Genomic DNA, 25,490 nt, shown 5'->3' on the forward strand with positions numbered 1-25,490 from the left:
AATCAGACTCTGAATGGTGGCTCTCGACTCATCCATCTGATCAGCTGCCGGCGGAAATCTCAGCAGTAGCTGGGCTCGCGCCATGGCCTCCAACTCGGTACTTGGCATAAGTGAGGATGATGTAGAACGCAACGCCGCCCGGCTCCTGACGGTGCCAGCAGTGGCGGCATCAGGCTCCCACCGTTGGGAGCCAGTCGCTTGAATGGTGTGGTGATGAGGTGGTGGCGCGTGTGCACCAATGACCCCGTTCGGAGCATTGGATGGCCAATTTGCTCTGGGGGGGTGCTACATGTCCTGCGACCGCATCCACGGCGGGGGCGGCCGAAGGATTGCTATTCGCCTCAGGGCGAACGTCACCACCATGGCTATGCCCCTCAGCTAGGCAGGGAGGGATAGAAGGAATTATCTCTCTACCCATACCTCATGGAGCATGGTCACCGGGATGTTACTAGTGGTGTCCTTCTCAGGTGCCTCTCGTTCCTGCTTCGGCCGCGGGGGAGCTGGTGACAACACCGCCTGCGAGCATGTCCCCCACAACGTCCACATCCTCATGAGTCCCCGCATTCCCCGCGGCGTCGGCGGTCGCAGGCAGCGGGGCCTTCAAGGTGGACGGGTGATCTGCGGCACGGGCTTCTTCTTGGGTGCCAAAGTCGAAGGAGCCGCTGATGATGAAAATGTCGATGAAGATGATGTGCTACTTACACTCTCGGGTTCGCGCAAGTGACTCCCCCTAGCTGGCGCGCCAAAGATGTCATGGGAAACCACGGCCACCTATGGGACCATGAGCCCCTTTTGGTTCCGCGAAGGGAATGCGCACGTTGCACAAAGAGAGGAGAAGCGCAACACAGCACGACAGAGATCACACAGGCAATTTTTACCTAGGTTCGGGCTGCCACGAGGGGTAAAACCCTACTCCTGCTTTGGTGGATTGTTCGTGGATAATGGTGGAGAACGCAGCGCTCTTGCCCAGCAAGGTTGCCTTGGGGCGAGAGTAGCTACGCGCGTATGAATGTGTGAGGGTCCGAATCCTCTCTACGGTTGCCATGGGCCTCCTTTTACAGATAAAGGGGTCCTCATAGTCGCAAATCCGTCTTTTACACATTGTTAGATAGCAAACAGTGCTATCATACCTAACTCTGCAGGTGGACAGAGCGCATTAAATGCGCTGTGGTGCGCCCGGCAAGCCTTGCCAGGCTATTTTGCCAGCTTCGCATCTGCTTGCTTGACACATCTTAGGACGGGTGTCATTTGGAGGCATTTTTCGTAGGAAGTGGCTGTCATGCGGCAGGAGGCAGCCGCTTTGTCACTTAGGAGCTTGACACTGAACTGATCGATGACTTGCGTCGCTGTGAGGTGGTGCGGTGGAGTGGTTTGCCTTCGCAAGCCCCGGCAAGCCTGCCGGGACGATCTGGAAGCTTGCTTCCGCGGTAACCCCAACCTTGCCAGGCTTGCCTTCCCGGCAAGGGAGGTTTCTCCCTTAGTGATATCTTGCTTCATTAGCTCGTCTTGGTCTTCTTGATCTGTACTTTAATCCTTCAAAGAGTTGATCTCTTGTGCTTGGTCTGATCTTGGGTGCTGCAATGTTGTCCTTAGGCCTGTGCATAGCCTGGGCAAGGGCCCCAGAGTTTGTTGCACCGACATTGTACTAGACCAAAAATCACCACTAAACATATGCAAGTGAGAGATAATTATTCTGACAATACAAGAAACTGGGGGAACTCGTGTTGCAACACAAGAAGTGATATATGGTATGTTTGTATTATCTATTAGACCACATAATTGCAAGTCTTATTTTATCATTGTCCACCTTTGGTACTTTACTATCAATGACATCATCCTCCTCTTATTTCAGATCATGATTATACCCTCTTCATCCTCTTCATTCAAAGTAGATGATGGCCTATATTTCTGGCGTCCTCCTCTAGTACTAGCAGAGCAAGGATCATATCGTTCATATCCTCCTCATGGACTTCTAGGTGACGATTACATGCTCGACATCCTCAACCAAACTACTAGGTGAAGGGTTAAATCCTCGACATCCTTCTCATGCCCCAGAATGTCAAGGAATCTTTCATTGGCATCCTTCTTGCGAAGGAAATAAAGGCTTGATTTCCCAACGCTCTCCCCATTTTGCACCAGAATATTTCAAGCCTTAATAAATCATGGAAACAACCACGGTATTTCTCCTGACCAACAACATTTGATGTTTAGCGAATGACTTGAGACCGACCATATTATTATGGGTTTACAACACTTGAGGCCACCTAGCGGTTCCACTCCTGGTCATGAGTTGTGTCCCATATTGCACCCAAGGTCCAGGAACAATCACTATGGTTTTGAAACATTGGAAGGCTTCTCTAGAAAAGGAAACATACACTTCTCCCCCTTTCTAGGAGCAAAGTGGTGCATATATTTATGTATGTCCCAGATAGAAGGACATAATAATAGTCCTATAAAAACATGGGTTTTGGAGAGGAACTTCAACAGTTGATACAAACCAAGACTCAATAATCGGTTTCGTTGTACGGGACCAAAAATCACTGCTAAAAACATGCAAGGGAGAGATAAGTATTATGACAATATAAGATACTAGGGTAACTCATGCGAAAGCACAAGAAGTGATATAAGGTAAGTTTGTATTATATATTAGTAAGTCTTATTCTATTGTCTTCCTCCACTGGTACTTGCTTATCATGCACATCAACCTTGTCTTCTTTCAGATCAAAGATCATATGTTGTTCATCCTCTTTATGCACGAGTAGACAATGGCCTATACTTTTAGCGTCCTCCACTAGTACTTGTGTTGAAGGCCTTAGTACATATCCTCCTCCTAGACTATAAGGTGACAAGTTACATGTTCGTCATCCTCAACTGAACTTCCTGGTGAAGGGATACATCCTCGACATCCTCCTCATGCCCAGAATGTCAAGGCATCTCTCATTGGCATCCTCCTTGCACGGGACATAAAGGCTTCATTTCCCATCGTGCTCCCAGTTTTGTGCTAGAATATTTTTTGCCCTTAATAGATCATGGAAACAACAACGGTATTTCTCCTCACCAACAACATTGGATGTTTAACGAATGACATGAGACCGACTATATTATGGCAGGTTCATAGCACTTGTGTCCACCTAGCGGTTCTACTCCTCGTCGTGAGTTGTGTCCCATGTCGCACCCAGGGTCAACAATTGGTATGGTTTGGAAAGATCATAAGGCTTCTCTGGAAAATGAAACATACACTTTTCTCCCTTTCTAGGAGAAAAATGGATCATATACTTATGTATGTCCCGGTGAGAAGGACATATTAACAGTGCTTAAAAAATATCGCCTTTGCAAAGGCACGCTAACAGTTGATACAAAACAAGACCCAATAATCAGTTTCCTTATACAGAACCAAAAATCAACACTAAAAACAAGCAAGTGAGAGATAAGTATTAATAATACAAGAAACCGAGAGAAGTCATGTGGAAGCACAAGAAGTGATATATGGTAAGTTTGTATTATCTGTTAGACCACATAATTGTATGTATTATTATATTGTCGTATTCCTTTGGTACCTGCTTGATTATGGAAAGGCACATCACCAGTTGATACAAACCAAAGCCCAATAATCCTTTTCGTTGTACTGGACCAAAATTCAGCACTAAACACATGCAAGTGACAAATAATTATTGTGAAAATACAAGAAACTGGGGGACCTCATGTTGAAGCACAAGAAGTGATATATGGTATGTTTGTATTATCTATTAGACCACATAACTGTAAGTCTTATTCAATCATTGTCCTCATTTGGTACTTTCTTATCAATGACATCCTCCTCGTCTTATTTCAAATCAATGATTATACCCTCTTCATCCTCTTCATGCATAGTAGATGATGGCCTATATTTCTGGCATCCTCCTTTGATGCTAGCAAAGCAGGGATCATATTGTTCATATCCTCCTTATGGAGGACTACGTGACGATTACATGCTCGGCATCCTAAACCAAACTACTACCAGGTCAAGGGTTACATCCTCGACATCCTTCTCATGCCCTAGAATGTCAAGGCCTCTTTCATTGGCATCCTTCTTGCGCAGGAGATCTAGGCTTGATTTCCAATCACCCTCCCTATTTTGCACCAAAATATTTCAAGCCATAGTAAATGATGGAAACAACTGCGGTATTTCTCCTTAGCAAATAAATTTGATGTTTAGTGAATGACTTGATAAGGACTACATTATTGCAGGTTCACAACACTTGAGGCCACCTAGGGGTTCTACTCCTGGCCGTGAATCATGTCCCATATTTCACCCAAGGTCCAGGAACAATCGCTATGTTTTGAAAGATCGGAAGGCTTCTCTAGAAAATGAAACATACACTTCTCCCCCTTTCTAGGAGAAAAGTGGTTCATATATTTATGTATGTACCGGATAGAAGGACATAATAATTGTTCTATAAAAACATGGGTTTTGGAAAGGAACGTCAACAGTTGATAGAAACCAAGACTCAATAATTGGTTTTGTTGTATGGGACAAAAAATCACTGTTGAACAGATGCAAGGGAGAAATAAGTATTGTCACAATACAAGATACCGGGGGAACTCATATGGAAGCACGAGAAGTCATATAAGGTAAGTTTGTATTACGTGTTAGTAAGTCTTATTCTATTGTCTTCCTCCTCTACTACTTGCTTATCATGGACATCAGACTTATCTTCTTTAGATCAACGATGATATGTTGTTCATACTCTTTATGCACGAGTGCACGATGGCCTATAATATTAGCGTCCTCCACTAGTACTTGTGGAGAAAGCCTTATTACATATCCTCCTCCTAGACTATTAGGTGACAACTTACATGTTCGTCATCCTCAACTAAACTACCAGGTCAAGGGATACCACCTCGACATCCTCCTCATGCCCAGAATGCCAAGGCATATCTCTCATTGGCATCCTCCTTTTGTGGGAGACAAAGGCTTCATTTCCCATAATCCTCCTAGTCTTGCACTAGAATATATTATGCCCTTAATAGATCATGGAAACAACAACGATATATCTCATGACCAACAACATTGGGTGTTTAGCGAATGATTTGAGACCGACTATATTATAGCAGCTTCACAACTTGAGAGCTAGCGCTTCTACTCCTCGTCGTAAGTTGTGTCCCATGTCGCACCCATGGTCAACAATTGGTATGGTTTGGAAAGATCGTAAAGCTTCTGTAGAAAATCAAACATATAGTTTTCTCCCTTTCTAGGAGAAAATGGATCATATAATTATGTATGTCCCGGATAGAAGCTCATAATAACAGTCCTCGAAAAATATGGCCTTTGGAAAGGCATGCTAACATTTGATACAAACCAAGACCCAATAATCGGTTTCCTTATACGGAACTGAAAATCAACACCGAAAACAAGCAACTAAGAGATAAGTATTGTGACAATGCAAGAAATCGGGGGAAGCCATGTGGAAGCACAAGAAGTGACATATGGTAAGTTTGTATTATCTGTTAGACCACATAATTGTAAGTCTTATTCTATTGTTGTCCTCTTTGGTACTTGCTTGCTTTTGAAAGGCACGTCACTAGTTGATACAAACCAACAACCAATAATCCTTTTCATTGTATTGGACCTAAAATCGCCACTAAACAAATGGAAATGAGAGATAATTATTGTGACAATACAAGAAACCGAGGGAACTTGTGTTGAAGCACAAGAAGTGATATATGGTATGTTTGTACTATCTATTAGACCACATAATTGTAAGTCTTATTCTATGATTATCCTCCTTTGGTACTTTCTTACCAATGACATCTTCCTCCTCTTATCTCAGATGAATGATTATACCCTCTTCATCCTCTTCATGCACAGTAGATGATGGCCTATATTTTCGGAATCCTCCTGTGGTACTAGCAGAGCAAAGATCATATTGTTCATATCCTCCTCATGGACTACTAGGTGACGATTACATGCTCGACATCCTCCATCAAACTACCAGGTGTAGGGTTACATCCTCGACATCCTTCTCATGCCCCAGAATCTCAAGGTATCTTTCATTGGCATCCTTCTTGCACAGGAGATCATGGCTTGATTTCCCAACGCCTTCCCAATTTTGCCCCAGAATATTTCAAGCCCTAATATATCATGGAAACAACCTCGGTATTTCTCCTGACCAACAACATTTGATATTTAGGGAACGACTTGAGACCGACAATATTGTTGCAGGTTCACAACACTTGAGGCCACCTAGCGGTTCTACTCCTGGTCATGAGTTGTGTGCCATATTGCAACCAAGGTCTAGGAACAATCGCTATGGTTTTGAAAGATCGGAAGACTTCTCTGAAAAATGAAACATACACTTCTCCCTCTTTCTAGGAGAAAAGTGGTTCATATATTTATGTATGTCCCGAATAGAAGGACATAATAATAGTCATATAAAAACATGCATTTTGGAGAGGAACGTCAACAGTTGATACAAACCATGACTCAATAATCGGTTTCGTTGTATGGGACCAAAAATCACTGATAAACACATGCAAGGGAGAGATAAGTATTGTCACAATAGAAGATATCGGGGGAACTCATGTGAAAGCACAAGAAGTGATATAAGGTAAGTTTGTATTATGTGTTAGTAAGTCTTATTATGTTGTCTTCCTCCTCTGGTACTTGCTTATCATGAACATCAAACTTGTCATCTTTCAAATCAATGATCATATGATGTTCATCCTCTTTATTCATGAATACATGATGGCCTATACTTTTAGCGTCCTCCACTAGTACTTGTGGAGAAAGCCTTAGTACATATCCTACTCCTAGACTATTAGGTGACAACTTACATGTTCATCATCCTCAACTAAACTACCAGGTCAAGGGATACATCCTCCTGATGCCCAGAATGTCAAGGCATCTCTCAAATGTGTCCTCCTTGCGCACGAGATAGAGGCTTCCTGTCCCATCGTCCTCCCAGTTTTGCGCTAGAATATTTTATGCCCTTAATAGATCATGGAAAGAGCAACGGTATTTGTCCTCGCCAACAACATTGGATGTTTAGCGAATGATTTGAGACCGCCTATATTATAGCAGCGTCACTACACATGAGTCCACCTAGAGGTTCTACTCCTCGTCGTAAGTTGTGCCCCATGTCGCACCTAGGGTTAACAATTGGTATGGTTTGGAAAGATCGGAGGGATTCTATAGAAAATGAAACATACACATTTCTCCCTTTCTAGGAGAAAAATGGATCATATACTTATGTATGTCCCGGAGAGAAGGACATAATAACAGTCCTCGAAAAATATGGCCTTTGGAAACGCACGGTAATAGTTGATACAAACCAAGACCCAATAATTGATTTCCTTATACGGAACCGAACATAAACACTAAAAACAAGCAAGTGAGAGGTAAGTATTGTGACAATACGAGAAACCGGGGGAAGTCATGTGGAAGCACGAGAAGTGATATATGGTTAGTTTGTATTATCGGTTAGACCACATAATAGTAAGTCTTATTCTATTTTTGTCCTCCTTTTGTACTTGCTTTCTTATGGAAAGGCACATCAGCAGTTGATACAAAGCAAGACCCAATAATCTTTTTCATTGTACTAGACCAAAAATCATCACCAAACACATGCAAGTGAGAGATAATTATTGTGACAATACAAGAAACCGGGGCAACTCATGTTCCAGCACAAGAAGTGAAATATGGTGTGTTTGTATTATCTATTAGACCACATAATTGTAAGTCTTATTCTATCGTTCTCCTCCTTTGGTACTTGCTTATCAATTACCTCCTCTCATTTCAGATCTATGATTATACCCTCTTATCTTCTAAATGCACAGTAGATGATGGCCTATATTACTGACATCCTCCTCTGGTACTAGCAGAGCAAGGATCATATTGTTCATATCCTCCTCGTGGAGTACTAGCTGACGACAATATGCTCAACATCCTCAACCAAACTACCAAGTGAAGGGTTACATCCTCGACATCCTTCTCATGCCCAAGAATGTCAAGGCCTCTTTCATTGGCATCCTTCTTGCGCATGATATCAAGGCTTGATTTCCCATCGTCCTACCAATTTTGCACCAGAATATTTCAAGCCTTAATAAATCATGGAAACAACCACGGTATTTCTCATGACCAACGACATTTGAGATTTAGCAAACGACATGAGACCGACTATATTATTGCAGGTTCACACTTGAGACCACCTAGCGGTTCTACTCCTGTTCATGAGTTGTGTCCCATATTGAACCCAAGGTCCAGGAACAATCGCTATGGTTTTGAAAGATCCGAAGGCTTCTTTGGAAAATGAAACATACACTTCTCCCACTTTCTAGAAGAAAAGTGGTTCATATATTTATGTATGTCTCAGATAGAAGGACATAATAATAATCCTATAAAAATATGGGTTTTGGAAAGGAACATCAACAGTCGATACAAACCATGACTCAATAATCAGTTTCGTTATATGGGACCAAAAAATCGATGCTAAACACATGCAAAGGGGAGATAAGTATTGTGACAATACAAGATACTGGGGGAACTCATGTGAAAGCACAAGAAGTGATATAAGGTAAGTTTTATTATGTGTTAGTAAGTCTTATTATGTTTTCTTCCTCCTCTGGTACTTGCTTATCATGAACATCAAACTTGTCATCTTTCAAATCAATGATCATATGATGTTCATCCTCTTTATTCACGAATACATGATGGCCTATACTTTTAGCTTCCTCCACTAGTACTTGTGGAGAAAGCCTTAGTACATATCCTACTCCTAGACTATTAGGTGACAACTTACATGTTCATCATCCTCAACTGAACTACCAGGTCAATGGATACATCCTCCTGATGCCCAGAATGTCAAGGCATCTCTCAAATGTGTCCTCCTTGCGCACGAGATAGAGGCTTCCTGTCCCATCGTCCTCCCAGTTTTGCGCTAGAATATTTTATGCCCTTAATAGATCATGGAAAGAGCAACGGTATTTGTCCTCGCCAACAACATTGGATGTTTAGCGAATGATTTGAGACCGCCTATATTATAGCAGCGTCACTACACTTGAGTCCACCTAGCGGTTCTATTCCTCATCGTAAGTTGTGCCCCATGTCGCACCTTGGGTTAACAATTGGTATGGTTTGGAAAGATCGGAGGGATTCTATAGAAAATGAAACATACACATTTCTCCCTTTCTAGGAGAAAAATGGATCATATACTTATGTATGTCCCGGAGAGAAGGACATAATAACAGTCCTCAAAAAATATGGCCTTTGGAAACGCACGGTAATAGTTGATACAAACCAAGACCCAATAATCGATTTCCTTATACGGAATCGAACATCAACACTAAAAACAAGCAAGTGAGAGGTAAGTATTGTGACAATACGAGAAACCGGGGGAAGTCATGTGGAAGCATGAGAAGTGATATATGGTTAGTTTGTATTATCGGTTAGACCACATAATAGTAAGTATTATTCTATTTTTGTCCTCCTTTTGTACTTGCTTTCTTATGGAAAGGCACATCAGCAGTTGATACAAAGCAAGACCCAATAATCCTTTTCATTGTACTAGACCAAAAATCACCACCAAACACATGCAAGTGAGAGATAATTATTGTGACAATACAAGAAACCGGGGCAACTCATGTTCAAGCACAAGAAGTGAAATATGGTGTGTTTGTATTATCTATTAGACCACATAATTGTAAGTCTTATTCTATCGTTCTCCTCCTTTGGTACTTGCTTATCAATTACCTCCTCCTCTCATTTCAGATCTATGATTATACCCTCTTATCTTCTAAATGCACAGTAGGTGATGGCCTATATTTCTGACATCCTCCTCTGGTACTAGCAGAGCAAGGATCATATTGTTCATATCCTCCTCGTGGAGTACTAGGTGACGACAATATGCTCAACATCCTCAACCAAACTACCAAGTGAAGGGTTACATCCTCGACATCCTTCTCATGCCCAAGAATGTCAAGGCCTCTTTCATTGGCATCCTTCTTGCGCATGATATCAAGGCTTGATTTCCCATCGTCCTACCAATTTTGCACCAGAATATTTCAAGACTTAATAAATCATGGAAACAACCACGGTATTTCTCATGACCAACGACATTTGAGATTTAGCAAACGACATGAGACCGACTATATTATTGCAGGTTCACACTTGAGACCACCTAGAGGTTCTACTCCTGGTCATGAGTTGTGTCCCATATTGAACCCAAGGTCCAGGAACAATCGCTATGGTTTTGAAAGATCCGAAGGCTTCTCTGGAAAATGAAACATACACTTCTCCCACTTTCTAGGAGAAAAGTGGTTCATATATTTATGTATGTCTCAGATAGAAGGACATAATAATAATCCTATAAAAATATGGGTTTTGGAAAGGAACATCAACAGCCGATACAAACCAAGACTCAATAATCAGTTTCGTTATATGGGAACAAAAAATCAATGCTAAACACATGCAAAGGGGAGATAAGTATTGTGACAATACAAGATACTGGGGGAACTCATGTGAAAGCACAAGAAGTGATATAAGGTAAGTTTGTATTATGTGTTAGTAAGTCTTATTCTATTGTCTTCCTCCTCTGGTACTTGCTTATCATGGACATCAACCTTGTCTTTTTCCAGATCAGCGATAATATGTTGTTCATCCTCTTTATGCACGAGTAGACGATGGCCTATACTTTTAGCGTCCTCCACCGGTATTTGTGGAGAAAGCCTTAGTACATATTGTCTTCCTAGACAATTAGGTCACAACTTACATGTTCGTTATCCTCAACTGAACACCCAGGTCAAGGATTACATCCTCGACATCCTTCTCATGCCCCATAATGTAAAGGCGTCTTTCATTGGCATCCTTCTTGCGCAGGAGACAAATGCTTGATTTCCCATCGGCCTCCCAATTTTGCACCAGAATATTTCAAGCCTGAAGAATTCATGGAAACTACCACGGTATTTCTCCTGACCAATGACATTTGATGTTTAGCGAATGATTTGAGACTGACTATATTATAGCAGCTTCACAACACTTGAGTCCACCTAGCAGTTCTACTCCTCGTCGTGAGTTGTGTCCCATGTCGCACATGTTGGAGATATGCCCTAGAGGCAATCATGTATGATGATATTTCCTATGTGCTTATGAATAAAGATAGTGCTTGGAGATTGTCAATGATGTGTATCAGCAAGTATGTGACTTGTTTGTGGGACTATGCACTGTATGATGAATGTCCTAAAAGGTTCCTAGTCGAAAGGGTTATGTGGACGCACAGCCGACTAGACTAGCATATGACATGGTTGATGGCTTGGTCTCACTAGCCATGAAGCATTGGATGCTAACCAGATAATATGGACTCGGAAGGGTCTGGTCGAATTTGACATAGTCGGATCCTATGTTGAATCCGAGTTGACATAAGGTCCGAGTCGGATAGACCCAACTATGAGACACAGCGACATGTCATCTGTGAGTCTCTAGTACAACATACGTTCTATGTCCTAAGACCTAAGATGGAGCATGTACTCGGGATGGTGACAGACCTGCTTTGGGCCGACCAAACACTACTCGGTGACTGAGTAGTTACAAAGGTAGGTTTCGGGCTTCTCCAGACCCATGCTGCGAGACATGGTCGAGCAAGATGGGATTTGCCCCTTCGATCAGGCGAGATAAACTCTGGGGCCCTCGTGTGATCCGACCAAGATAAGCATGGCCATGTGACAGGGATTATGAGATAATCTGGTTAGTGGTTGGCATCACTGGAATGAGAAAGTGGTCGGGCTAGCACAAGGATAACAGACTCGCCTTGAGCCCGACAACATATATCATGTCACAAAGGGAACATGAGTGTGACATGTTGTATAGGTTTACCTAACTAGCTTCATAGTCTACTTGGTGGTCGGCATGCCTTGCTAGAGGCCGCTACCAACCGTGTAGGTCGGAGGTGATCCGAACTATGACCAAGCCGACTTGAACCTAAGGGGTGTCGCGCTTAAGAGAAAGAACCTACGAGGTTGGATCCGAGGACACCGATCGGAAGTGATCCGAGCTGGACTTGGATCATCGCCAAGTAGACTTGTGGGCTTTAGGATTTGTGCGAGGCCCAAATGTTGAGCCCACGACGAGTGCCTATATATAGTGGGGGTTGGGCACACTCATGCGGTTGATCACTTCGGCACTATCACTAGTGTTTGCATGTGTTGCGAATAGCCATCTCCACTTGCCGCCGACTGTGTGATTGCACCTAGTAGTCCGCCGCACAGTGTTCCTCTTGCACGCGCGGATATCGTTAGAGGCGGTGCACTTGTGCCGCTTCGGCGAACTTGTACACGGGATCCACTCTGGCTGCTCGAGCGAGATCGGATGAGGAGGATACGACTTTGGACGCACTTCCTGAACTCTACTTCTGCTGCACGGCACTGCGTGTCTAGTGGTAAAGATCTGTGATCCATCTCCCATAGCATGTACTTGGTTTTTTTGCGCGTAGGTAAATTTTAATTTGCAGTTGACGCACCCTACCATATAATCCAATAGCACCCAAGATCAACCGTTTGTATGGTTTGGAAATATTGGAGGGTTTCTCTGGAAAATGAAACATACACTTTTCTCCCTTTCTAGGAGAAAATGGATCATATACTTATGTATGTCCCGGAGAGAAGGACATAATAACAGTCCACGAAAAATATGGCCTTGGGAAAGGCATGCTAACAGTTTGATACAAACCAAGACCCAATAATCGGTTTCCTTTTACGAAACTGAACATCAACACTAAAAACAAGCAAGTGATAGATAAGTATCGTGACAACACAAGAAACCAGGGGAAGTCATTTGGAAGCACAAGAAGTGATATATGGTAAGTTTGTACTATCTGTTAGACCACATAATTGTAACTCTTATTCTATCGTTGTCCTCCTTTCGTACTTGTTGCTTTTGGAAAGGCACATCAAGAGTTGATTCAAACCAAGACCCAATAATCCTTTTCATTGTACTGGACCAAAAATCACCACTAAACACATGCAGGTGAGAGATAAATATTGTGAAAATACAAGAAACCGTGGCAACTCATGTTGAAGCACAAGAAGTGAAATACGGTGTGTCTGTATTATCTATTAGACCACATAATTGTTAGTCTTAATCTATAATTGTCCTCCTTTGGTACTTTCCTCTCAACGACCTCCTCCTCTTGTTTCTGATCAATGATTATACCCTCTTCATCCTCTTCATGCATAGTAGATGATGGCCTATATTTCTGGCGTCCTCCTCTGGTACTAGCAGAGCAAGGATCATATTGTTCATATCATCCTCCTGTACTACTAAGTTACGAGTACATGCTTGACATCCTCAACCAAACTACCAGGTCAAGGATTACATCCTCGACATCCTTATCATGCCCCAGAATGTCAAGGCCTCTTTCATTGGCATCCTTCTTGTGCAGGAGATCAAGGCTTGATTTCCCATCGCCCTCCCAATTTTGCTCCAGAATATTTCAAGCCTTAATAAATCATGGAAACAACCACGGTATTTCTACTGATCAACGACATTTGAGGTTTAGCGAATGACTTCAGACCGACTATATTATTGCAGGTTCACAACACTTGAGGCCACCTGGCGGTTCTACTCCTGGTCATGAGTTGTGTCCCATATTGCACCCAAGGTCCGGGAATAATCGCTATGGTTTTGAAAGATTGGAAGGCTTCTCTGGAAGATGAAACATACACTCCTCCCACTTTCTAGGAGAAAAGTGGTTCATATATTTATGTATGTCTCGGATAGAAGGACATAATAATAGTCCTATAAAAACATGGGTTTTGGAAAGGAACTTCAACAGTCGATACAAACAAGGACTCAATAATCGGTTTCGTTGTATGGCACCAAAAATCACTCTTAAACACATGGAAGGGAGAGATAAGTATTGTGAAAATACAAGATACCGGGGGAACTCTCATGTGAAAGCACATGAAGTGATATAAGGTAAGTTTGTATTATGTGTTAGTAAGTCTTATTCTATTGTCTTCCTCCTCTGGTACCTACTTATCATGGACATTAACCTTATCTTCTTTCAGATCAACGATAATATGATGTTCATCCTCTTTATGCGCGAGTAGAGGACGGCCTATACTTTTAGCATCCCACACTAGTACTTGTGGAGAAAGCCTCAGTACATATCCTCCTCTGAGACTATTAGGTGACAATTTACATGTTCATCATCCTCAACTGAACTACAAGGTCAAGGGATACATCCTCGACATCCTCCTCATGCCCAGAATGTCAAGGCATCTCTAAGTGGCATCCTCCTTGCACGAGAGATAAAGGCTTCAGTTCCCATCATGCTCCCAATTTTGTGCTAGAATATTTTATGCCCTTAATAGATCATGGAAACAGCAATGGTATTTGTCCTGACCAACGACATTGGATGTTTAGCGAATGACTTGAGACCGACTATATTATAGCAGCTTCACAACACTTGAGTCCAGCTAGTGGTTCTACTCCTTATCGTGAGTTGTGTTTCATGTCTCACCCAGGTTCAACAATTGATATGGTTTTGAAAGATCGGAAGGTTTCTCTGGAAAATAGAACATACACTTTTCCCCCTTTCTAGGAGAAAAATGGGTCATATACTTATGTATGTCCCGGAGAGAAGGACATAATAATAGTCCTCGGAAAATATTCCCTTTGGAAGGGCATGCCAACAGTTGACACAAACCAAGTCCCAATAATCCACTACACCACAGTACTGATGTAAGGACAGCAAAATTGCTGGGAGGAGGCTCTTTAAAGGGTAGACAAACTGTCAGGATAGTGGTTCTCCCGGCAGATAGAACCGCCACGAGAATGGCCGTCGGGGACCAAAAATCACCATTAAACACAAGCAAGTGAGATATAAGTATGGTGACAAAACAAGAAACCAGGGGAAGTCATGTGGAAGCACAAGAAGTGATATATATATATATATATATATGGTAAGTTTGTATTATTTGTTAGAGCACATAATTGTAAGTCTTATTCTATGGTTGTCCTCCTTTGGTACTTGCTTGCTTTTGGAAATGCACATCAATAGTTGATGCAAACCAAGCCAAATAATCGATTTCGTTGTACGGGACCAAAAATCACCACTAAACACATGCAAGTGAGAGATAAGTATTGTCACAATATAAGAAAACAAGGGAACTCATGTGGAAGCACAAGAAGGGGCATATGGCAAGTTTGTATTAGCTGTTAGACCAAGTCGTATTCTATCGTTGTGCTCCTTTGGTACTTGCTTATGATTGACATCATCCTTCTCTTATTTCAGATCAATGATTATACCCTCTTCATCCTCTTCATGCACAGTAGAGGATGGCCTATATTTTTGGCGTCCTCCTCTGGTACTAGCAGAGCAAGGATCATATTGTTCATATCGTCCTCATGGAGTATTAGGTGACGATTACATGCTCGACATCCTCAACCAAACTAGCAGGTCAAGGGTTACATCCTCGACATCCTTCTCATGCACCAGAATGTCATGGCGTCTTTCATTGACATCCTTCTTTCACAGGAGATCAAGGCTTGATTTCCAATAGCCCTCCTAATTTTGCACCAGAATATTTCAAGCCTTTATAAATCATGGAAACAACAACGGTATTTCTCCTAACCAGAGACATTTTATGTTTAGCGAAAGGCTTGAGACCGACTATATTATTGCAGGTTCACAACACTTGAGGCCACCTAGCGGTTCTACTCCTGGTCATGAGTTGTGTCCCATATTGCACCCAAGGTCGAGGAACAATCGCTATGGTTTTGAAAGATTGGAAGGCTTCTCTGGAAAATGAAACATACACTCCTCCCACTTTCTACGAGAAAAGTGGTTCATATATTTATGTATGTCTCGGGTAGAAGGACATAATAATAGTCCTATAAAAACATGGGTTTAGTAAAGGAACATCAACAGTCGATACAAACAAGGACTCAATAATCGGTTTCGTTGTATGGAACCAAAAATCACTCTTAAACACATGGAAGGGAGAGATAAGTATTGTGAAAATACAACATACTGGGGGAACTCTCATGTGAAAGCACATGAAGTGATATAAGGTAAGTTTGTATTATGTGTTAGTAAGTCTTATTATATTGTCTTCCTCCTCTGGTACCTACTTATCATGGACATTAACCTTATCTTCTTTGAGATCAACGATAATATGATGTTCATCCTCTTTATGCGCGAGTAGACGATGGCCTATACTTTTAGCATCCCACACTAGTACTTGTGGAGAAAGCCTTAGTACATATACTCCTCCTAGACTATTAGGTGACAATTTACATGTTCGCCATCCTCAACTGAACTACAAGGTCAAGGGATACATCCTCGACATCCTCCTCATGCCCAGAATGTCAAGGCATCTCTCATTGGCATCATCCTTACGCGAGAGATAAAGGCTTAATTTCCCATCATACTCCCAGTTTTGTGCTAGAATATTTTATGCCCTTAATAGATCATGGAAACAACAACGATATTTGTCCTGACCAACAACATTGGATGTTTAGCGAATGACTTGAGTCCGACTATATTATAGCAGCTTCACAACACTTGAGTCCAGCTAGTGGTTCTACTCCTTATCGTGAGTTGTGTTTCATGTCTCACCCAGGGTCAACAATTGATATGGTTTTTAAAGATCGGAATGCTTCTTTGGAAAATAGAACATAGACTTTTCCCCCTTCCTAGGAGGAAAATGGGTCATATACTTATGTATGTCCCGGAGAGAAGGACATAAAAATAGTCCTCGAAAAATATTCCCATTGTTAAGGCATGCCAACAGTTGACACAAACCAAGACCCAATAATCCACTACACCACAATACTGATGTAAGGACAGAAAAATTGCCGGGAGAAGGCTCTTTAAAGGCCAGACAAACTGTCGGGATAGTGGTTCTCCCGGCAGATAGAACCGCCGCGAGAATGGCTGACGGGGACCAAAAACCACCATTAAACACAAGCAAGTGAGAGATAAGTATGGTGACAAAACAAGAAACCGGGGGAAGTCATGTGGAAGCACAAGAAGTGATATATATATTGTAAGTTTGTATTATTTGTTAGAGCACATAATTGTAAGTCTTATTCTATGGTTGTCCTCCTTTGGTACTTGCTTGCTTTTGGAAAGGCACATCAATAGTTGATGCAAACCAACACCGAATAATCGATTTCGTTGTACGGGACCAAAAATCACCACTAAACACATGCAAGTGAGAGATAAGTATTGTCACAATAGAAGAAAACAAGGGAACTCATGTGGAAGCACAAGAAGGGACATATGGTAAGTTTGTATTATCTGTTAGACCAAGTCATATTCTATCGTTGTGCTCCTTTGGTACTTGCTTATCATTGACATCATCCTTCTCTTGTTTTAGACCAATGATTATACCCTCTTCATCCTCTTCATGCATAGTAGAGGATGGCCTATATTTCTGGCGTCCTCCTCTGGTACTAGCGGAGCAAGGATCATATTGTTCATATCCTCCTCATGGACTACTAGGTGACGATTACATGCTCGACATATTCAACCAAACTACCAGGTGAAGGGTTACATCCTCGACATCCTTCTCATGCCCCAGAATGCCAAGGCATCTCGCATTGGCATCCTTCTTGCGCAGGAGATCAAGGCTTGATTTCCCAACGCCCTCCCAATTTTGCACCAGAATATTTCAAGCCTTAATAAATCATGGAAATAACCACAGTATTTCTCCTGACCAACAACATTTGATGTTTAGCGAATGACTTGAGACTGAATATATTATTGTGGGTTTACAACACTTGATGCCACCTAGCGGTTCTACTCTTGGGCATGAGTTATGTGCCATATTGCAACCAAGGTCCAGGAAGAATCGCTGTGGTTTTGAAAGATCGGAAGGCTTCTCCCTAAAATGAAACATACACTTCTCCCCCTTTCTAGGAGAAAAGTGGTTCATATATTTATGTATGTCCCATATAGAAGGACATAATAATAGTCCTATAAAAACATGGGTTTTGGAAAGGAACGTCAACACTTGATACAAACCATGACTCAATAATCCATTTCGTTGCATGGGACCAAAAATTACTAGGAAAAACATGCAAGGGAGAGATAAGTATTGTGACAATACAAGATACCAGGGGAGCTCATGTGAAAGCATGATACATCTCCAACGTATCTATAATTTTTGATTGCTCCATGCTATATTATCTACTGTTTTGGGCAATATTGGGCTTTATTTTCCACTTTTATATTATTTTTGGGACTAACCTATTAACTGGAGGCCCAGCCCAGCCCACTTTTATATTGGGCCTCCAGTTAATAGGTTAGTCCCAAAAAATAATATAAAAGTGGATAATAAAGCCCAATAATGTCCAAAACAGTAGAGAATATAGCATGGAGCAATCAAAAATTATAGATACGTTGGAGACGTATCATTGTCCTTCTCTGGTAATTTCTTATCATGGACATCATCCTTCTCTTATTTCAGACCAAAGATCGTATACATGTTTATTCTCTTCATGCACGAGTAGACGATGGACTATATTTTTGGCTACTCCTCTTGTACTAGTAGAGCAAGGCTCATATTTTCCATTAACTCCTCCTGGATTACTAGGTGATGATTTACATGCTCCGCAACCTCAACTGAACTACCATGTCAAGTGTTACATCCACAACATCCTCCTCATGCCTTAAAACATCAAGGTACCTTTCATTGGCATCCTACTTGCACTGGACATCAAGGCTTCATTTCCCATCGTCCTAACAATTTTGCACCAGAATATTTCAGGCCGTTAATAGATCTTGAAAACAAAAACGGTATTTCTCCTTACCAACAAAATTGGATGTTTAGCGAATGAGTTGAGACTGACCATATTATTGCACATTCACAACACCTGAGGCCACCTGGCGGTTCTGCTCCTGGTTGTGTGTGGAGTCTCATGTCGCACCCATGGTCTGGGAACAATCGCTATGGTTTTAAAATATCGGAAGGCTTATCTGGAAAATGAGACATACACTTTTATCCCCTTTATAGGAGAAATATGGTTCAAATATTCATGTATGTCCTGAAAAGAAGCACATAGTAAGTGTCCTTGAAAAATATGGTTTCTGGAAAGGCACATCAATAGTTGATACAAACAAAGAGTCATTAATCAGTTTGTTGTGCCGGACCAAAAATCGCTGGTAAATACATGCAAGGGAGAATTAAGTATTGAGAAAACATACATGGAAGCCTTATTCCCTCGTTGTCCTCCTTTGGTACTTGCTTATCATGGACATCATCCTCCACTTCTTTCAGATCAATGACATATCATGTTCATCTCATCATGCACCAGTAGATGATGGCCTATATTTTCGTCAGCCCCACTGGTATTAGCAGAGCAAGACTCATATTGTCCATATCGTCCTCCTAGACTACTAGGTCACGACTTACATGCTTGGAATCCTCCGCCTCGACTACCAGGTCAAAGGTTATTTCCTCGACATCTTTCTCACGCCTGAGAATATCAAGGCTTCTTACATTGGCATCCTCCTTGCATAAGAGATCAAGTCTTCATTTCCCATCGTCCTCCAAATTTTGCACCCGAATATTTTAGACACTTACAGATTATGGAACAATAATGGTATTTCTCCATACTAGAAACATTGGATGTTTAGCGAACGGCTTGAGACCTTCTATGTTATTGCAGATTCACAACACTTGAGGCCACCTAGCAATTATACTCCTGGTCATGTGTGTCATCCTATGTTGCACCCAACGCCCAGGAAAATACAATCGTTATGGTTTTGAAAGATCGGAAGGCTTCTCTAGATCTATCTTCACATATTACTCTCGATAAAGAAAAATGGCCCCATAGCATGCCTACCAATTAAAGAAATCGTAGCCTTGTCCCAAGAAACATTCTGATTGATTTATCTTAGATTGGTGTGTTCGGAATTATACAAGGCAAATACTAGGACATGGATATTTGTTTCTATTTCTATTTGGCCCAATATCCATAAAACAGAACTCCTGATGTGTACAATGATGCATCCGATAGCATGTTTTTCAACACTACTACTCCCTCCGTCCCATAGTAGTAATCGCTTAAACGGATGTATCTAACACTAAAATACATCTACATATATCCATTTTAGTGACAACTAATATGGGATGAACAGAGTATGTTCCAAGCCGCATTGCTTCATGTATCTTTAAAATTGGTGATTACTGAGACTATTATGTATCTAGTAAACTATACTACGTAGGTTAGATATGGGGATTTGAACAAGTCCCTCATCTCCGACTCCAGAGAGCTTTCGTAGGATTCAGCCGGTTGCCCGGTAAGCTTTCTGTAGTTCATAGCTTTCTGACTGAATTTTTATAGTTTTTATGCTACTGAATTTTTTATAATGCTATAAGCTATCTTTTCACAGCTATCTTTTAGTGCATCATCATCTGGGTTTGTGAAAAAAATGTTAATATTGCAGCTCTTCTTCACCATTGTCAAGGATGGACATTGGGAAGTTGTTGTTGCGAACTTGATGCAAAAACAATTCAATGTTTTTTGACTCCAGGAGCGACGACCCTGACTACGTCAGCAACCTTGAGCACCCATGTTGCAATCTGGTATGAAAACTACACCGCTTTTTTCCATCTTTGTTTGGTCATTTTCATTCTTTTTCTCGTATCAAATTGATGTTGTGCCAATCAAAGAAGATGTCACCGTGCCATATTTTTATATCTTAATTTTTCTGATATTATATGTGTAGATAACAAACTTCAAAACTCTGGTCCGAGAACGAAACCTATGGAAGCTTGATCTTGACAAGTTCGATTGTTTCAGCCCAAAGGGGTACCCGCAGCAATCAACAACGTATTATTATCTTTTTCATTTTTCTTTTCTTTCATGTGCGCATCCACAACTTTCTACATTTGTTTCAGGAAGCATTTTTAGGTGTACCTTTTTTTTGGCAAGTTTGATTGTGGATTCTTTGTTATTCTATACATGGAATCTAATAGCAAGGGTGATGAAGCCATTCAACACGGTATAACCATTTTTTCTATGCAACACTAGTACTCCATTTATATAGGGCCTAATGCGTTTTTCAAGACCGCCTTTGACTATTGACAAGACTAATAGTACATGAGATGTATAATGTGAAAATTATATCATTGAAAGCTCCTTTCACATACGAATTTTGCGGTATGCTTTGTGTAAGTTGCATGTCATATATTATTGCTCTAACATTTGGTCAAAGTTAGCCTCGAAAAACGTATTAGGCCCTATATAGATGGAAGGAGGGAGTAGCTAAATAACATTTTTTGTTTTTCGAAACACTAGTGTTGTGAATATGACTCCTATCAACATCCCCCATCTTGTGTTTCTAATGATGTTTTTCTATTTTTTTCTTTTTGTATGCTCGGGACACGAGGTCGTTGCTCAATGTCCAAACATTCACTATACCACAACACTACATCCCTAACAACTAGGTTGGTCGGGAATACAAGTTCCCCCAACACACAGTCGGTCGGGAAAGAGTATTGCCAACCGACACCGTCTGTTGGGGAAAGTCCAGATGGGAAAACCCTTTCCCGACCGACATATTTTTCCCGACCGACTGTTTGTCAGCTATGGTGTATCTTTCCCGACCAACTGTATGTTGGGGTTGCCGTGGGCCTTTCCCAACCGACAGTCTGTTGGGGTTGCCATGGGCCTTTCCCGACCGACTATCATACAGTGTAATCTTTCCCGACCAACAATCCATTAGCGCAGCCAAGAGATTTCCCGACCGACTATCTGATAGGTTCTTCTTTCCCGACCAACATCCTATGGGGCCAAGCATTAGCCTTTCCTGGTCTGACAAGGTATGTTTTGCCGACCAACATCTGTTAGCCCTCCCATAGCAGGATTTCACATTACCAACAGAATGTCCATCAAGTTACATATTCGTACATAACAATAACATGCATCATTCAACAATATTAAACCAGAACCAAACAATAGTCATACACATTCATTAATTTTCACATATAAATAGTTCATTTGTTATGAACCAATGAGCAGCCAAGTTTCCTATAAATAAACTAATGTAACTAATTAAATAGAGGAAACTTGATAGTTCATTGTCTGAGAGCAAAAGTTCATCACTTTGTTTTCTGCAAAACATCATCTGCCTTGGCTCCTTGTAGTGGGCAACTACTACCCATCCTCACAGCTTTCCAGCAAGATCATTTCATCATTCTCGCACTTGACATCAAAGCCTTCGTTCTTCATCCCATTGGAGAACATTCTCCAGCTTGAACATCTGCAAGTCAAAATACCCAATAAATATTCCGCACCAACTACAGACCATTATATTTTCTCTAAGCTGCCTTCAACATCATTTCATACCAAAGCAACTGAAGATAATTCATTACCACTGAGACAGGAAAAGGGGTACCCTTCTAGAAATTTTAGAAGGGCGTGTACCTTTAGCACACCTCTTTTGTGTTTCCTATATCCTGAGATACAATGTATCCTGGTCTATGTGCCCATGGGGGATAACTACCTACATGCCATTCCTACATAAATGAAAGGAGTAAGAAATCGGATGATTAAGAAAAAGTAGCAACTGATTAAGAACAGGTAGCAGCGAAAGCATTTGCTAAGCATCTGCAACATGATAAAGGATATTTCAATTAGCATCATCAGGCTTGCAGAGTACAGAAACCAATTACCATTGCAAAATCAGCACACAAGGAGAAAAAACATTACAAACATAACTACACCAGTATAGAACAGAGCTCACTGGAATATAAGTAAAACTACGAAGTTGGCAAACACAAAAATAAATCTAAAAAGGGGAGAGAAATCATGCAGGAAGAAGTGAATATGTTCAAGAGACCCTAGAGAGAGAGAGAGAGAGAGAGAAAGAGAGAGAGTTCACCTTTTTCTGATTCACAAATACATAACACTTAGTTTTTTTGCTGTATCGCTTGCTTTATGAACTAATAATCCATCTATATCTGTCATAGGAACTAAAGATATCATTTATGTTGGGGTTTGCTACTACATATTGTGTTGCTAATATAGTAATGCTAATGAAGGCCATTTGTATTTGGCATTTTCTTATATGAACATGACAACAAAACTATCGCTAGCAGAATAGAAACTTGAGTAAATTCTCATTTCAGAGATATGGAAGTGATCATGTTCAGTGGTTCGAATTTTTAGTCAAAAAATGTGAAGAATAGTTCTGAAGTTGTTTCCATGTTCATTTGCGTCGATGTACACCCAGAATTCAGCAGACAACAACATAGCAAGGTTGACAAGCAGCACACCAGCAAGATCTAACATAGTTTCACATCATTACATTTTTTAGCTAGATATGATGCACACTACAAAGCCAGAACCTAGAAGCTCACATGGATTACAAAGTTGTTGTTGTGCACCGGTTGTCATAGTGGAGTTTTAGTACAACAAATATCAAAATTCCATAGTTATAGAAGTGTATTAATTAGCCATGCATAATAATACAAGTCCTTTAATTGGAAGCACTCCAACGCTCAGATGTAAAAAAAGAAGCTTTGGAATCCATAAAGTGAGCATTTCAGCAAGGACAACACCCACTAGCAACTAATTGTTAATTTGGAATGTGAACATCAGTAAAACCATGATAGCAGAACAGGCCAAGAGCGACTAAGTAAATGATTTGGTCTTTTCACTGGACATCGAAACTGTACATAAAGACAAGGGAACATGGCAGAATACCATGCCACTAGATGAGAACAAAATAAAGTCAAGGAAGCTGCTGTCCATTGGGTGATACAACATAGAATTAATTGTGCGACATTTTCATCAACCCGTGCATACTCCCTTAATCATAGTTGTAGAATAAGACCATAATTTAAAAGAGTTCCCTTTAGATATCCTGCGTGAAGTATTACAGCACAATGGTTTGCATTAATGACACTTCCAACAAATATCTCAATATACATACATTGGAATTTAACGACAGATAGTATATATAAAATACGTTGTGTATTTCACTTCATAGGATTTCTGTACACCACTGATCATGATCTTATAGTATGCGCATATACCTCTTAATTTCTCTAATCACATAGTAATAAACTTACATTGGAAGGGATACTAAACAGAGTTTTTGGAGAAAATAGCGATGAAATCCACAATTAGTACTTCTGATAACATTAGATGAGAGAGAGAGAGAGTAGTGCAGTTTTTATTTTGTCGCAAAGATGCATGTGCGAGTGTACTTGTCTAGGAAATTAATTTTAAAAAATGACATAGTTCTTTTGATAACCTTCTACGCCACGCATTAACCCTTGGGGTGATCGCTCTTTGTCTCGATGGTAGCCTTCTTCACAGCCTTGATATAGTGTTCCCTTATTCATGAGTTACGCTAGCACCACTTGCTCATTGGAACACATACTCATCATGGTGGTCTCTTTGTGATACAGAAAAAAATTGTGGGGATATTGCTCAGATTCAGAAGGCATTGTATGTATTTTCAAATTCATCAATAAAAGCTATAGAAAAGCTAACCTTGCGTGACCAAATACGGGTCAAATTGGAAATTGTTCTGTTCATCCCATACATTCGTAACTATGCTCATACACATGCTAAGAAATTAACCTCTCCTTGCTTTGGATGCCTCGTAACTATGCTCATACACATGCTAAGAAATTAGCTCAAGTTAACCTATATATTTTAAAGAACCAAGAGAACCATGCAACTGAGTGCTGCAAATATAGTACAACAAGTGTTTTTCTTCATAAATAGTGGCATATTATTGTGATTACCATTATCTTTTCTGGGAAGCATGACAAAGACATAAAAGTTAACCGTATAACTTATTTAAGTTTACTGAGCATCATAATATGACCAACTGTGAGATTAATTATCTAATGCTATATATGTTTTTCCACATGTTTCAGATGCCCTGAATCATTTCCCGAAAAACAAGACGTCCTAAATCATAGAGGCCGCTATATAACATATTTAGCTATCCAGATTGCTAGATCTGCAAAATCAATCAGTAGATGGTCAATCACTTGCCACATGCAATTTTATCGTCCCAGCTTAACATGCGTACAATAGTGGAGGCAGCTCATCTGATTAGAGATCCGACTATGCGTAGGGCGGCGCATAGTTTGGCCCCTGCTGTATAGGGAGGCAGTGGCTGGATCTGATTAGAGAGCCACACATGGATGCACATGAGCACGTATGCACGGGCGCAAGTGTAACAATCCCTGAAGGTAAAAGAATTAGCAGATATCATCTAAACAAACAAAATCAAAATTAGCAGCCTCCAGGATGTAAACTAACCTGCAACAGTTCAAGTGACAACAGCCTTGTCTTAGTAGCAATCTCGTCACTTTCTTCTGCCATGCTCATCTAGGAGGATGGGACGAAAAAGGTGAAAGATGAACAGGTGATACTCTAGTCAAGTCTCTCTTTTTGCAAGGAGGAACGGGAACCTGGGAGTCGAGGTAAGTGCCGGAGTTGATGACGTCGCTCGCCGGGATCCCAACCTTGAAAGCTTCCA

The 25,490-nt window shown here is 41.1% G+C and overlaps 1 long non-coding RNA gene and 7 pseudogenes across 3 annotated transcripts; 7 read left to right on the plus strand and 1 right to left on the minus strand.

Moving 5' to 3' along the window:
* The first annotated feature begins 430 nt into the window (after nucleotides 1-430).
* Nucleotides 431-4,351, plus strand: LOC125538164 (annotated as a pseudogene).
* A 1,654-nt stretch (nucleotides 4,352-6,005) lies between these two features.
* Nucleotides 6,006-8,291, plus strand: LOC125538165 (annotated as a pseudogene).
* Nucleotides 8,292-9,080: 789 nt separating this feature from the next.
* Nucleotides 9,081-10,258, plus strand: LOC125538166 (annotated as a pseudogene).
* A 2,079-nt stretch (nucleotides 10,259-12,337) lies between these two features.
* Nucleotides 12,338-13,683, plus strand: LOC125538167 (annotated as a pseudogene).
* A 49-nt stretch (nucleotides 13,684-13,732) lies between these two features.
* LOC125538168 lies at nucleotides 13,733-14,402 on the plus strand (annotated as a pseudogene).
* Nucleotides 14,403-15,745: 1,343 nt separating this feature from the next.
* Nucleotides 15,746-16,502, plus strand: LOC125538169 (annotated as a pseudogene).
* Nucleotides 16,503-17,234: 732 nt separating this feature from the next.
* LOC125538170 lies at nucleotides 17,235-19,798 on the plus strand (annotated as a pseudogene).
* A 2,134-nt stretch (nucleotides 19,799-21,932) lies between these two features.
* On the minus strand, nucleotides 21,933-24,537 carry LOC125540108. Of its 3 annotated transcripts, XR_007297190.1 has the most exons (4): nucleotides 23,693-24,537; nucleotides 22,869-22,947; nucleotides 22,412-22,503; nucleotides 21,933-22,247 (listed from the first exon to the last, which is right to left on the minus strand). It is a non-coding gene; the product is annotated as an uncharacterized LOC125540108 (long non-coding RNA). The 3 variants fall into 3 exon arrangements; XR_007297189.1 differs by having other exon boundaries at nucleotides 22,869-24,537; XR_007297188.1 differs by lacking the exon at nucleotides 22,869-22,947 and having other exon boundaries at nucleotides 23,693-24,532.
* Between the last annotated feature and the right edge of the window lie 953 nt (nucleotides 24,538-25,490).

The sequence above is a fragment of the Triticum urartu genome, chromosome 2 (genome assembly GCF_003073215.2).
Source record: "Triticum urartu cultivar G1812 chromosome 2, Tu2.1, whole genome shotgun sequence".
Classification (NCBI taxonomy): Eukaryota; Viridiplantae; Streptophyta; class Magnoliopsida; order Poales; family Poaceae; genus Triticum; species Triticum urartu.